Genomic DNA, 15701 nt, shown 5'->3' with positions numbered 1-15701 from the left:
CTTCAGTTGTTTTTCTTAGAACACTCAAAAGCTCTCTTTTGAATATGATTGCTCTCCACAGTGCCATGCAAATGTTTTAGACATCAAAAGTAAATGCTTTCCAAAATAGTGACATGCACAGTTTTTTGGCAAGAGCAGCCACTGAAAAACAAAATTAAACAATTCAAATCAATGGATTCATAACCAGTCCGATGCCTCTTTGATGGTGTTGCATGATTAATAACAATCTCAGCATCCAAAGTGACCAAAACTTTTGCACAGTCTTGTAAATATTTTTATATATGGCAGTGAAGACAGAAATTCACCAACTAAACTTCACCATGCCAAGCTGAAGGACGTCTTCAAATTTAAACAAAATCCTCACCAACTCCATCACATATGCAGCCACAGCATCCACGCTCATTTGAATAATCCTCATTTTTGCCTAGAAATAATCATTCGTGAGTGATGAATTAATATTATGCAGAAGAATCAAGCCCTTACCTCTTCTGTTGCACACAAGCATTCGCCAAGACAGAGTGTCAGATATCATTTAAGAATGACAGTACTTATGCAAATCAAAACACTCCTCAAGTAGTGCTATGGGGGACGGGAGGGGTCGTTGTTTGAAAGGTGAAGACTTTAAAATTGTAAAATTCAACAGAAGAACCCTGCTGAATATCTCCACAAATTAATTCCAAGGATGGAGGAAGGATATATTAACGTTTTGCACTCACAAATTTCTAACTCAATTTGTGAGTGAATACATTTTTCCTGCAGATGAAGTGAGTGAAATTGGCAGTTGCGTGAGTGCGGGGTAATTTGCTCTTGGGCGAGCTCTTTTCCTGGCTTATGGCAAAACCGCTATATCAACTCCTCCATATATGTATGTAGGATGTATCTTTAATAGCAGCGACAACAGTGCAAGCTGCACTGGTTCCTCAATCAAAACGAGGCAACATGGAAACATGCCTTCGTTTCAAAATGAATAATTTACGCTATATCTTATCGGCTGAGAAGAAGTGTGATGGGCACAGTGTGGAGAGGCTCAGGGCCACATTGACTTTAATTGTGACTGGCATCTAAAGGCTTTCCTCCCAGTGTGGCGAAGAAAATGTCCCTTTTGCTTAGCTGCGCATGCAGCTCACATTGAGGCCTTTTAAGGGGAATGAGCTGTAATTAGCTGATTGATAGAGTTAACCCTGATGCAGAAAATGTCACGTTAATGTACTGGGATTAGACATCGGAGGATGCTGCGTTTACATACCGCAGAGGAGAACGGCACAGATTACAGACAAAACACTGGACCAGAGAAGCTCCAGCAGTTCACTGTTGTGTTTTAGGATGTATTTACTGCAAGTCAGTACCAAGGAATGCTTGTCAGGATGAAAAGTAATTTTCACTAAGATATTGTCACATGATGTACAACCCAAGCTTTCTGTAGAGGGTTGGGTGAAGGACCAAATGACCTAACCTTGGACAAAATGCAAATCCATAAAAATACCAAACTATACCAACCAAAAAAAAAAAAAAATCTTTATTTTCTGATTGCATGAGCTGGGTTTAGATAATAATATTTTGTATTTAATACAGTATCGGTGTATATGACAGCTAATAGATACAAAATTGCACTACAAAAATGTCAAAGATATGTATATGACATACTGTAAATGCTATAATCTGTCCACAAGAGAACACTGCTATGTTTACTTTGCAGTGTTAAAATGTGCAGGTGAACACAAACTGTATCTCAGTCACAATTATGTTTGTCCAAATGTGGATGATGTGCATATCTCGTTCAAACTTAACTAACAACATAATGAAGAATTGGACAATATTACAATTAAATTTAAAAAAAATTTCTAAAATATCAATGTTGCTATCATCCTCAAAATCATCTACCTGTTTTCTTTGTTGAAAATACATGAATTGGCTTAGTCTTTATTCATCATCTGAGGCTGGCAGTATCAACATTTTATTTAATTTCTTTAAAGGGAAATTTGCCAGTTCTTATGTTGGTGTCCACTCAGTATTGATGGTAAATGTAGTTCATTGAAGCAATAATTTCCTTTGTGTGTGCCACGTTAACCAAGAAAGCTTTCCTGGTCGTGGAGCTGTGCGCTGGCAGTGCCAGGATGCTTCTGATGCCCAACCCCCAAATCCTTCGGTTCCCTGAGCCAAGTTTCTCCCCTTGTAGCACCTACTCAACAAAAAAAATAAAAATAAACTGCCAGACAATATTGTTCTCGAGAGCAAAGGACAGGAAAGAAGGTGGATTTTCAATAAGAAGCTTTTAGTACTGATCATATGCTGTAATGTTCACAGTTATTGTAAACACAAACAACACAACATGTTGAGAGAACCACTTATCCAGCGTTGCCATGTTTCACCACCCTCGCCCAAATTGTTGCCTAAAACAGCGTTAGGAAACAAAAATACTGTATCAATGTTTATCTGCCCTCTCGGCTCTGCTGGTTTTGGTGTCTCTTCCAGTTTTTCGTCAGTATCCTGAAGAAGAATTCCAGCACACCTCTTTCTAAGTGAGAAATAAAACTTTCATGCATCATAATGCATACACGACTCTCTCGGTCGGCGTAACATCCAACAAAAACCGCCCACGCTGAAATTAATTGCAGCAGAATGATTCAGTTTCTGTTGGTATCGAAGGGCAGTTTGAACAAAGGCACCAGTCGTCGTTGTTTGCTCTCTGCAGCTCAGTTTCTGGATGGCCTCCGCGCGGCCACATCCTCTTGCATAGCAAATTCAGCCCAAACACTGTCAAATGTACCCTCATCCATTACATCCTCTCATACTTCGGGATGACAAATTCACTGTCGAGAAAGTAGCTACTTGAAGTACAAGCAAAGAGAACATGGTTTTCTTTTGTTTTTAGCAGCATGTACAGCGCCCCCTGCTGACCAGGACAGCTCAATTAGCCTGTTGTTCAAATGACACTGTAAATTCTGTAAGAGAAACAGATTTTTCATCTGCTTCCCAGAGACACAGAGAACTTGATGAGGAATGTATTGTTTCAATTGACAACATTTACCATCAACTGTGTTTGGACCGACAAACATTTTTTGAATTTCTCCTATAAATTCCGCAGCATTGAACAGATTAAAGCAACAACCTCTGTATCTCACTCCCAAGGCTCTCCCTCCCACTTCTTTAAGTACCATTTTCCTACTTGCCACTATCACGTTTCTAGTAAAAGAACTCAGTCGCCTCAACCTTAGGTCGTTTTTTTCATTCCTGAAATGGCATAGTTCTTTCAAACACTTGTTTTTGTAGAACATCCTTGAAGGTGAACCTAATTCAGAGACAGGAAGGACACTATTTCATGGATTTAGAATGAGACCCAGTGTAACCACACATTCAGCGAGGTGACAAAGTATAAGATTCAAGACACTATTTCATCTTGAAACAATACATTAAAGGTAAAAAGTAAGGTCTTTTGATTTAGATTTTTTTTTTTTTATCCCACACAGTTCTTGATTTATGGCTCTCAAGTGTACAGACTCTTGTATAAACTGCCTGTGCAAAGTCACTTTGGTTTACTCATTTAGGATTTATCTCCTCCAATGGCAAGGGCTCAGACAAAAATACTGTCTCACGAGTGCTTTATCAAAAACCGAAGGTGCATTATAAGAACTTCACGAATCAACCAGAGCTCTCAGGCAGATTGTGTTTATGCACCATAACAAAAAAAATAAATCCCCCCCCCCTCTCTCCTTCGCCACAGCAGTGTGCGAAAAGTCAAAAGGTAAATTTAACCTCCCGAACAAGTAGTGACAGGTCTGCAATGTATCACTGAGGTCTTCCTGCTCGCCGTCTGTTCGTATGGACAGGGTATCCTGGCTGTTGTTTTAATGAGTGTTGACCCAGACTTTCATCTGTTGACTTTCACACTAAAATATAATGAGAGTGGACCCAGAATAACAAGGCATTTGAAATTCATAAAATTCTGTTCTTGCACTAGTGACTCAGCATCCCAACTAAAATGAATCACCTGATTGTCTATGCAAACGAAACGGCGCCTGTTCAGGCATGAAAACTTTAAATGAATTGTCGAAAGGGTACGGTCTAGTAGGCCATCGATTCAAACGGCATTCTGCAATAGGTTTGTCAATTGAGGCATAGCAGTGAAAATAATTTACAGTATGCTATAGTAGAATGTGTTAGACACTGTAGCTTGTATAAACGCTTTCGTCAAACTTGCACAGAAGGCGTGAATCAATCAAAAACTAAAATAATCCAGGGTATTTTGAGAATGAAGGACTTAGATGTGTGCCCAAACTGAGTAGCACCATAGATTTTTCCAAAGCCTGTTCCACAGTTCATCAATAAATCCTTTGATTCCTGCGTTGAACTTCCAGCATTTATATTGTTCTCCTTTTCTAAGTATAATTTCACCAGAAAAAAAGGGAACGTGTCAGTGCTTTTTTTCCCCCCCTGCACAATCCACAGAGTCGAGCAGGCCCGGCCGACCCCGACGTGGCTCCGGTGCAGAGATAGGGGAGCTTAATCCATGTCCTCTGAGAGATCGCCCAGAAAGATGAAGCCTTAATTAGCCACATAAAACCCCACATAATGATGCTATTGATACAGACTGGGAAATGAGGTCTACGCAGAACAAAAAAAACAAAAACAAAGACTATCGTATGTAAAATGGCCGAGATGGGCTTGGGAGACAGTTAGTGAAGTAACTGCAGTGGATGGAAAAAAGAGAGCAGTTCACTCTCGCTCTCAACTCCAGCAGGGGAGCATTGTCTCATCTCTATGAGCAATCCACCTGCTCCAAATTCTCTCATAAGAAGCTTAGAGAAAAATGCTGACCTTCATATAATCAAAGATTATGTGGGGGAAAACAACAACAGTTTTGGAGTACTTAAGCAATAGCACTCATGGGAGGTTCAAGCAATTAAAGGCAAAATTACTTGTCTAAGCTGTCCTTGTATCCTCCCATTCCTTATCTTTGGTTCCCTGTAGCAGGAGAGGAGGTCATAATGATAGTGAAAAGAAAAGAATCACATCTCTATAGCGCTGCTAATCCTGAGGGTACTGGAGGGAGCAGAATCTCACTTTTAGAAAGACAATCTAGGTATTTCACATGCCACACATGGATCAATGACAAGGTGACCCTGTATAGTAATACCAGATGGCTTTAGGGTTGGCAAAGACATGGCAAATCCCTTGTCAACACTTGTGCACCCCTTGGACGAAGTTACAGAAAAATGCATTAGAACTTTATGACTTTCAGCTTTAAAGTAATTATGCTAAAAGGGATTAAAAATGGTACAAGCTCATATGGAGTATGTGTGAATTAATATCTCTTAACACTAGAAAAAAAAACCTCATTAGATTCTGAGTGCAATTCATAACAAAGCCCATCCAGCCTCAATCTGCAGAGCAGGGAAAGTGTGATCCCTTCTGCCACTCAGGCCTTAATTAATGAGAATGACTGACTTTCTCCTTTGTTTCCCTGCAAAGAGCAATGCCTTTGTGGAAGAATGCTGACAGTCGGATGACACGCTTGTGGACACATGTTTTAGAATTCCATCTTTGTAGTCTTGTCATGTCAGCTTTGTTGTGATGTAACTTGTATGACATTTACAGGGAGATGTAAACCAGCGGTGTTGAAATGCAGCTATTTTCTCAAATTTCTCAGGCTTAAAACCTTCGCTTGTTCCGTCAGTATTATTGAACACATTCTTATTTATGGAGTTGGTCTACGGATGAGGTAACAGGAATAGTGGATTAACAAACAAGCCCCCTCCTGCTTGTGAGCTATGAAGCAAAATTTGCATTGCAAATTCCGATAACAATTTAATATTGTATTTAGAAGTGAAACTATGAGTCAATTAATAGATTAATTGTTTCCACCATTCATCAAGTAAAAGCATCAAACATTCTGTGGATACCGCTTCTCCAGTTCATTGATTTGCTACTTTCCTTTTATGTTTGATTATCTTTGGGTTTTAAAATTCAAAATTCAATTTAGGACCAGAAAACAAGGAAGGTAGAAAATTGTAACAGCCCTGATTTCTGATGTTTTACAGATTATAATACTGTGATATATAAAATGAACAATTCATATATGATACATTCATGAATAATGAAAATTGCTAGCCCAAGCTGTAATCGCATCACTTCTTCACAGACACCTGAAAAAGTAATGACCCGATGCATGTGATAAACATGCTTCGGTTATTATCCATCCTAAACCTACAATCTGAGGCAGATGGTCCAGCCATAATAGATGGAAGGGACACTACATATTTCCCTTAGCGCTGTTTTGCTCATCATTGCCAACATGGCAGAAGCAAGCACAAAGAAATGCAAAAGACCTGAATTATTTATTGTACATTTACATATCTACCACAGGTTCAGGACCTGGGTGAGGAGGGATTGTATTACGGAGGCAGATTACTCTTGAGGTTCCTTTCTAGGGCATAAAACCAGCTACAAAAATGTACAGGGACCATGACTTGATATCATCAGGAGGAATTTAATGTATAGTGAGCGTTATACCATCATTCACTGCTAAATGTGATTTTTTTTTTTCCTTTGGTCTGAGATTGACTCATTTTGTCATCATAATAATTTCTACTCACCTTCCCACCTTCAACCGGTCTCTTGCTAAATCAGTTAAGAGATGGAGGGGTTAAATTGCCTGGACCATCCTCTCGCCCCACAGCAGCGCTCCTCAGCTCTGATCTCTCTCCCCTCACAATTCCCACAGGTTCCCAAACTACTTTGCACTTCTGTGGGAGCACGTCACATGCTGGCATCCAGCGAGGTCAAATGCCATTTCATTTTCTCACCTTTGATCGCTGCCCGGCTCTTTCATCAGTCTCACCCTCCCCATCCATCCACCCACACACCACCACCACCACCATCTAAACGGTTACTGCTGCCTTCACTTGTCCCCTTCAGATTTAGAAAATGTCACTGGCAATAGCAGAAGTTAAAACATATCTGTCTAGAGGTAATACAGAAGCAATCAATCAACTTCAACTCGTCAAACTCAAATTCATAACTATGCTTTGATATCAGATTAGGTGAAAACATTTTCCAGGTGTATCACAGTGCACAGTTGGGTGTGGTATAGGTAAATGTCAAACCCTCTGACTAGTCATCTGCTTCTCCTGTCTTTGAATAAAGCTCCCTATTTTCTCTTTCCTTGAAAGGAAGCAGAAGCACATTGACTACCATTAAGCACCTCTATCTTGCATTTCTGCATAATCAACCTACACTGTGCAGCGTGGCTGAGAGAGGGAGCTGTATGCTTGATGTTATCAAGCAGAGTTCCATCAGACTAAGCACATATTTCAAATCAAATCTACACACCAGTGCAAAAGCACTTCAGCACACACACAATTTGAATTAAAACTGCCATTATGTGCATGTCCTCTATTACTGTCCTCACCTTATCACTTAATTTTCATCTTTGAGATGCAGTTTGTTATGTATAGGTAAAGAATGTTGGAATGAAATGGGCAAAACAAAACTGCAGGTACACTAAACATTTCACCAAATATACCAATGTTCAGACATGTTGAATCATTCAAGATGTTGCTGAAATGGTTGAAAATGTAATCGCAAAAATGTGTTTGTGTATAACAAATGTGTGTTTGTGTGTGTGTGTATATCTGCAATTTCACCGTGAACTTGAGCAGAGAGCGCACGTAAAATGTTGTGTCAAACTCGGCAAATGGGCAACGGAGACCCTTGAAATGCTTCAGAGAGCCTACGGCAAAGAACCAATGAGCCAGCCGAGGTGTTTTGAGAGGCACCGGTGTTACAATAGGGGCAGAACGTCACTGCGTAACTTGAAATACTTATTCATAAAGGTCACAGCTTCCCCCTGCCCCGTGCACAACACGGGGATGTGCTGCAGTTTCCCAACTTTTTGATTGCTATGTGTTCGTGCACCTGTGTGTGTGCATGTGCGTCACTCATGTTGCATTATTTCCTCGCTTATTTTTATTTCATTATTTCAGTATGATTATATCAGTATAAATTGAACACTTAGTGGTTGGTTGCTGGTCAGACAAAATGAGATATTTTGACACGTCACTTTGGCTCTGGAAACTTGTGACTTGGGATTTGTCTTTATTTCTGAAAATCTTGTCGAGCAAATGATGAAAAAATAAAAAGTAAAATAATGATCAGTTACAGCCTTGATTCATTCTGGATTTCTCAATGTGTGCGGTATTTATACAACGTTGACATGTTTTGGACTCGACAGGAATGCGTGTGACGAAATGGCAACAGCTCCCGCTTTGTTTGTCGCCTTCAATAATATACAGGAGGCGGTGTTTAATTGTCAGAATATTCCAGACAATAGACACATCCCAGCATATTTCATATTCAAAACACAAACTCATCCTAGAGTATAGCAGTAGAATATGGTGCTTTAAATCATCAGTCAAATATTTTTTTAATCCGGTTTCTAAAATGATCACTAACGTGGATGCAAACATGTTCAGAAGCACCACAAAAGTGCCAGCATTTAAGACATGATAGCTCTATTTCAGGTCTAACTGTCAGTCGGATTATTGCCGCTTCTCCATGTCTAGCAAACTAACATCTCTTCATGCCACCCAGTCTGGTCGATAACCTGAAATCTGACCTCTTGTTTCCTCTCTGCACTTTCGCCCTCCTCCATCAACACTATTTGGTGCTCTTTGTTACAGTGTTCTGCCATTTCTTTTCTCTCTCTCTCTCTCTCTCTCTCTCTCTCTCTCTCTCTCTCTCTCTCTCTCTCTCTGCGTTGACAGCAAGTGGGTGAAAGTAAGGCAGAGAGAGAGAGAGAGAGAGAGAGAGAGAGAGAGAGAGAGAGAGAGAGAGAGACAGACAGAAAGAGCTTTTAGGGAAGTTAAACCCAGAGAGGGAGATGAGGGGAGAGCACCAAAAAGATGGAGAAAGTGAGCTTTTAGGCAACTAAAAGCCTCTGCCCCTTTATACCTCAAAGCATGGCTCCTGTTGTCTTAAATCACATGATGAATGGGAATAGGCAGTCAATGGATAAAAGGCAACCACACTGATCTGACGAAAGGAGGGGATAATGGGCTTGAAGCACATTAAAATATTCAAATTATCTGAGAACACTTTAATCCAAGTATCATGGAGGATAGCCTTTCTATACTTTGGCAGCATTTCAACAGGGGTGTCCATGTTCTTAATGAATGATAATAGGATTAGTGACTTTTAATGGGACTTTGTGAGTGCCATGAAATAGCAACAGCTACAAAATAAGTCCAGAGACATCTTCAGACCTTAATTAGGAACTCAATAGGTCAATCTAAAGGAGGGTCTGTATGTCAAACTCTAAGCAGGTACATCCCAATACACCCAATAAATAAGTGAAAAAAAAAAAGAAGATGAAAATACGTTTTAAGCTCCTGCATCTTTCACTTTTGAAATCTGAGGACACCTGTAGCAGGTCAGCTGTAAATGACAACTCCACTTCTATATCCTCAGGAGGCCTACTAGACAGAGGAGAGAGAGTCAAGAGTACTGGTGCTGCACCCAAACACCGAACTCTGAACCCCGAATCTCAACAGGGTGTTTTAACAGCCGTTACATCAGGGAGGTGGGTCACAAACACAGATCTTGTTCCCACTTATATAATAATATAGTAGTATATTATCTGTTCAAGTGTGGCCGTGTAAGTGGAGGTGCTATTGTCCCATTATTGTTTTTTTTCCAATCGCCACTGAATAGCGCTGTTTGAATGAATGCTTTCAGTAGAACAGATGCAACACACTACAGTACTAATCATCCGCACTGCAAAACAATTTATTCAGACTTCAGACTTTAGTTATAAACGCATCTGCAAATATCAAATGGGACAATAATATACATTCTCTGCAGCTGGAAAGGAAGGGGAAGCATTGTAAATAACAATGGATATGGAATTTTCACCCCCAAAAAACATCACACTAGGGCTTCAGTTTTCATGTGTTCTTGTGTACCCAGCTTATACACCTGAAATATAACCATCATTGTACACTCCCAAAAGTAATACAGGACACAGTATAGCCATATACTTTTCCATATGTATAGTAAAGCTGTAAGATGATTGAAGTTATAGTGTGTGAAACTAGAGAGAGTGGCCAAAACCTGGTGACTTCCCCTTTGGTGCTTTGACTCCAGCCTTCTGTCCAAAAGCTGCCAGTCTGAGGTGATCAAGTGTCCCAGTCTGTGTAAGTTACAGCCCACTGGCAGTTTAGCAGAGTGACATTCCCATAATCATCTGAAAGATGGCTGTTTTAAGTCGTCCTGGCGACGCAGGTGCCAGCATCGGCACTCATTAGTCCCTTTGCAGTGAATACAAATGCTACCTCCAGAGGGTTAGCGAGGAGCCTTAGTAAGCACATTAACACCCTCCCAACCCTTGACCCATAACCCCATCCACCATTAGCGCCTTTTTTTTTTTTTAATGATGCATCCTCCGAGCGGCAAGGTGCTATTTCAAGCCCAGCAGTGATTAGGAGCTCCCATCTATTTAATGTAAACCAGGGCTGTTCGAACTCAGTGGCAAGAGGGCCGGATAGGAAGATCACTGGGAGCTGGAGAGGCCACACCGAATGTTTTGGGTACCAATCAGTCTTAATGTTAATAAATATATTAGTACATGGAAGAAACTAATCACTCACATCCTCTTATGGAATCAAATCCACCCAGCAAAATGCAAGAGGAACATAGTGAAACAGAACGGGACTGTTAATGATTTGTTGATTAATTATTATATATCTAATTATTATAATCTGTTAAACATCAGACCTTCGGGCTGCTATACATTTCCTTGTTTTCCTGCCCAACATTGAATATTTCCCAACAAACAATTTTAAAATCCAAGCACGGGACTAAGCCGACAATAGGCTCTTACAGTAGGTCCTAATCCATATTTGTTAAAGCCGAACACAGTGAAATTGTCTCCAGACAGACATCTTCTTGTGGGTCACAGGAAATGTCCAATGGGACGTCCGTGGCCCATGGACCACAGTTTGATTAGCCTTGATGTAAACGGTTTGGATTGCAATATTATTGAAAGTTGGAGGTAGGCAAGTTATGAGGTTAATTAAAATGCTGGCAGTGATCGGTAAAATCTAGGTGGACGCAGTGTTTAGGCTACGTGTTGACATGTAGAGGTCCAGTAAAGAATCCATTTCTCCTGCCCGCTGCCATTTGAAAACATGCAGTAATCCAGCATTTCTGTGTGGACACCCTCATTTTTCACACAAGCGTAAAGGGTAAAAGCACCATTGCAGAAATTCTCAAAAGACATTTGTCACAACGCTGTGAGGTAGATCAGAATTAGCTGAACGTGTATGAGTTTGTCTAACCATGATTCTCTTTCCATGTGAATGCACCCTACAGGCTAATGCAAATACATGGCATTTAGACATGCCTCTAACTAGGCTCGACACTGCAGTGGCATTTCACTGGAAGCATTAATTCAAAATACTAATAGTTATAATAATAAACTTGTTTCTCTTTGTGTTGCTGCTTTACATTAGAATCAGCCGTGGAAGACCGGTCACATAGCCACTCAAATAATGTCACAGTAGGATGTGGATATTTTCTGTAACACTTCACCACATCACCATACAAAAAACAGTCTATTACTGTATATTATAAATGTTGCAGCTTTGTGACCAGTATCTTTGATGCAGTAAATACTGGGTTACCAATTGAGTGTAAATTCTGGATTAGTGTATGCGATAATCACGTTAATGTGTGCAACATCATTGGATTAAGGGCAATGCAATTATAATCAGAAATTTGATTTCAGAAATGGCACGGTTGAAAGCCACTATTACACTGACAAAGGTAACACGGAGGGCACAGTATGGGTTGTATACCATCAAGTGTGTTTACGCACAGCGGCATTTACTGTTGGAACAGTAGGAATCCAGGATACATGGAGCCTCAAACATGAGCGTCTTGATGTTTTTGGCCACCGATGACACGTTTAGCATGTTCACTGTTGCAAAGAACAAAACCACATTTTGTTGGACAGTGCAAAACATCAGAGGACACCACATGCATGACAACCAGCGCCTGTTTTATAAGGAACAATGACATTGTGTTTCGTAAGTTCAGTTTGCGCAGGTTACCCTTAGGGGAAATAAGAGAAATAAAAAGCTGTTGACACTGCTGTGAAGTTGGTTCATGACACACTGTCTAGGACACTTTCCCAACGGGTCAAAAAAAATATTTCTCTAAAAGGGATTGTACTGCAGAAACTGACAAAGAAAAGACCAAAATGCTGATTACTTTTTGACAACACTTGCAGCTGTTTCTCCAGCTTATCTATTTCAAAAGACATCCACCAAGGACAACAGCGACTTGTGAAAAAAAAATCCTCCTTCCCCCTCCCATCAAAAAGCCACTGTGATCCCACCGCAGGCCTTTTATAAACATGCCATCCAGCCTCTGGCAGCGACGTATCAAGACACTGGCATCAAGTGGAATGGCAGCCCTGTGTTATAAAAAAAACAACATAATTGCTGTCCCGTGTGAAAACTCTCAGGGCCATGTTATCGTAGCATTATGTAGGCTTCACGGCCTCACAACTGGGAGCTAATAAACACCTTGTCAATGCAGTAGGTGTCAGCTTTACACCCAGGATGAGTATCTCCAGGAGACATGCAAAAACGTCATACGCCAGCATTAGCCCGCTCACTGACACTATTGGTCATTTAGTGTGTTGTGAGAAGGCGAGCCTGTGATCAAGTCATCATGCACTCACATCATGGTCCTCACCATCGCTACCCACTCTGTCTCGACTGCTCATCTGCCCTGGTCTGCTGTCACATTTGTGGCTGGAGCTGATTTCTTCCATGAATGTTCAATGCCCCAATGTTTTAATGCTCTTCCATTCTCCCTGCATGTGATTAAATTATAAAGATACTAGAATATAACCTCACTGAAATATAATGCTGTTATGAGGAGCATGATTTCCCTGTGATATCTGATACTCTGTATTATATTGGCCACTATATAGAGGTTTAGGTTATTGCAAACATTGATCAACGTGTTGTAATTCAATATAGTATGTCAACAGCAGCATAATGTTGTCGGATGGGAGGGAGAGGGGTGTTCGCTTCATGTATGCTGTAGCCTACAGTGCAAGGCAAAGAGGTGAGTCTTATCGACGACTGGAGATAGCCAAGGTCAGCGGCCGCACATTTGTTTAATGAAGGCAGCCGAGTCGTCTGGACAAAGCGAATCACGCACTTCAGCAGCCTCTTAACTGCTGCAAAAGCAGCCTCGATTGAGTCAGCAGTGCCCCAGTCTTCAAAGAAATCAACAAGAAAACCTGACAAAATAAATACACACTCAGTGTGATAGGTTCTCTCTAAATTTGAGTCCAAAAAAACACACAAATCAACACTTTTGAGAGGGAAAACACAAAGCACTCTGGGGGAAAAAACTAAGAACGCTCTTCTGAAGCCCCCCTGTGCCACACCCTTGCCCGTGTGTCTGTGTGATACTGTATCTCAAAGTGTATCAGCTATCTATCATCTCGGATTGTGCACCCAGATAAAGCCAGACAGGCTGAGCTGCTGCTGCTCCAGCGACGAGGCTGCTCCTGCTCTATCTGGCTTTCCGCTCCCTCCGGCTATTTATAACCAATAGAGCTACAGCACTTTATGAATGTCCGCAGGCACAGCATCACACTCTTCTGATACTCTGCCACAACACTTTTTGTGTGCATTATAAACATTATATATATATATATATACATACAAATACTATACACATTATAAGAGGCAGTGCAGCACAATAAAGGGAGATAAATTCAAGGGCCACTGTCACGTATATTCCCTGCAAAGGCTGCCTTGAATAACAAACAACAGACAGAGTGTGGCACCAAAAACGCACAAGTTTCATTTTGCGTCCTGTATCGCGGCAGTTGAGGCTATATATAGATCCCATGACTGTTGTCTTGTTTAAAACAGAGTCCCAAGTCGTTTTGGGGATAAAAAAAAATAATAATTAAAAAAACAGAAAAAGAACACGACTACACTGCTGCAGAAGCCTGCATCGCTTTTATAAGCTGCCCATTTAACAGATAGCCATCTTTGCAGATGAATAAAATGGCATACGGGGAGGATCACGACTGCCTCACACTTCCCCACAATGACAAATGTTATCTCAGCAGAGCCTATACGTGGCCAAATAAAGGCTAGATTAAGATAACATTTTGCAATTCACTCCCCTCCCCACACACACACTCCACATTCTGCCTCTCTCCTCTCACACACACACACACACACACACACATACACTCACATTCGCGGGACAATTAAATTTGATTAATGCTTTAATCCTTCATCCTCCCAGACCAGCTCACGTCCGCACAGAAATGTCCGGAAAATGATATTCCACTGTCAAGAGATGTGCAGTGATAACACATCTATAAATTGATTTCCTATCTGCGCGCAATAGAAGAACGTATACCTGCAGAGGACGCGCCTAACCACACTCAAGTCCCCGTTTGCTTTTTTTTTTTTTTTTGTCCTGTCAACCGATTCTTCCCTCACCATCGCGGACTTGAAAGAAAATGTTTTGCCTATCTGACATAAGAATGAGCTCCGGAGGAGTTTTGGGAAAGCCTCTGAACTGATGTCGCCACAAGAATTCGCACATTTGACGGATGTTTTCTTCAAAGTGGCCCGGAGAGACCTGGTTTTAGCTGCATTCTGGATACCCACCTCTCCAAAGTCTTGGCCTCAGCCCACATTAAACCGCATTGACATAAGCACGAATACGGAAATGTATCCGCGTTAAAAAAAAAAAAATAAAAGAAATAAAAGAAAGAAAAGAAAAGAAAAAAAAGAACATCCTTTTTTGGGGGGTTTTCTCAACCTGATCCTCACCTGCTGTAGCCGTCACTGCTTCCAAGCATCCTTTCGCATTTCTCCCCGACGGCAACTCCCAGCCACCAACACTCAAATTGAGACGCACTATTTCAAGTCCATCGCCTTGAGAGACAGCTTTCAAAAAAAAAAAAGAGAGGAAAAAAAACCAAAAAAAAAAAAAAAACCGAGGAGGGGAATAAACAGCAGCCGGACGTTTCTTGCTGATTTCCAATGAGTTTCTCCACAACGACGGCACCGCGCGTTCTGAGATGACAGCGGTAGTTAAAACAGGCAACCCAGACACACACGCGCACACACGCGCGCACATACAGCGCGATCCTCCCTCGGTAATGGGACTCCTTGTGCGCCCAAAACTCGTCCGCGTATGAGTGTGGAGAATAAAGGAGGAATGCAAATGGGAGGTAGAGAGAGAGAGAGAACAACTCCCACGCACCGTCCCCGATGCAAGCGCAGAGCTCCTTGATGCAGTCTCTCCAGCCTCACACTCTCAGCACTGTGTGACTGGCTGTCGTCAGTGGCACAGGCAATCCGCGTGCTGGAGGGAGGGAGGGATGGAGATGATCGGCGGAACTCACTCTGCCCGGTGTCCTGCTCAAGTGTGTGTGTGTGTGTGTTTGTATCCGTGCGTGCGCGCCGTGTTTGCCTGTATGTGTTTGACCACCGTACGCATACAATCTGTTCGTTTGCTGGTTTATTTATGTTGACCCGGCGCGTTTTGTTAACCTGCTTTATCTGTCCAGATTCGTCTGTCCAGATTTCAGCCTCCCCTGTTGGCGCGCACACAAACGCTGACGCGCGCTGCTGGCGCACGGATACATGGCA

General features: G+C 41.5%; 1 protein-coding gene across 5 annotated transcripts in view; it reads right to left on the bottom strand.

Moving 5' to 3' along the window:
- The window catches only part of lingo1a (leucine rich repeat and Ig domain containing 1a), a 130350-nt gene that overhangs the window by 12395 nt on the left and 102254 nt on the right, over positions 1-15701 (bottom strand). The window contains exon 1 of one of the 5 annotated variants that reach the window (XM_069162716.1): positions 15313-15330. The exons of 3 other annotated variants lie outside the window; for them this stretch is intronic. The gene's annotated coding sequence lies outside the window, so the exon portion shown is untranslated. One more of the 5 variants, XM_069162715.1, reaches the window with a different exon arrangement.

This window comes from Embiotoca jacksoni, unplaced genomic scaffold (assembly GCF_022577435.1).
Source record: "Embiotoca jacksoni isolate LCO1_2020_lvr unplaced genomic scaffold, fEmbJac1.0.p SCAF_3, whole genome shotgun sequence".
NCBI lineage: Eukaryota > Metazoa > Chordata > Actinopteri > Embiotocidae > Embiotoca > Embiotoca jacksoni.
Note: the sequence above shows the minus strand (reverse complement) of the source record. Positions and strands in the feature narration are given on the sequence as shown.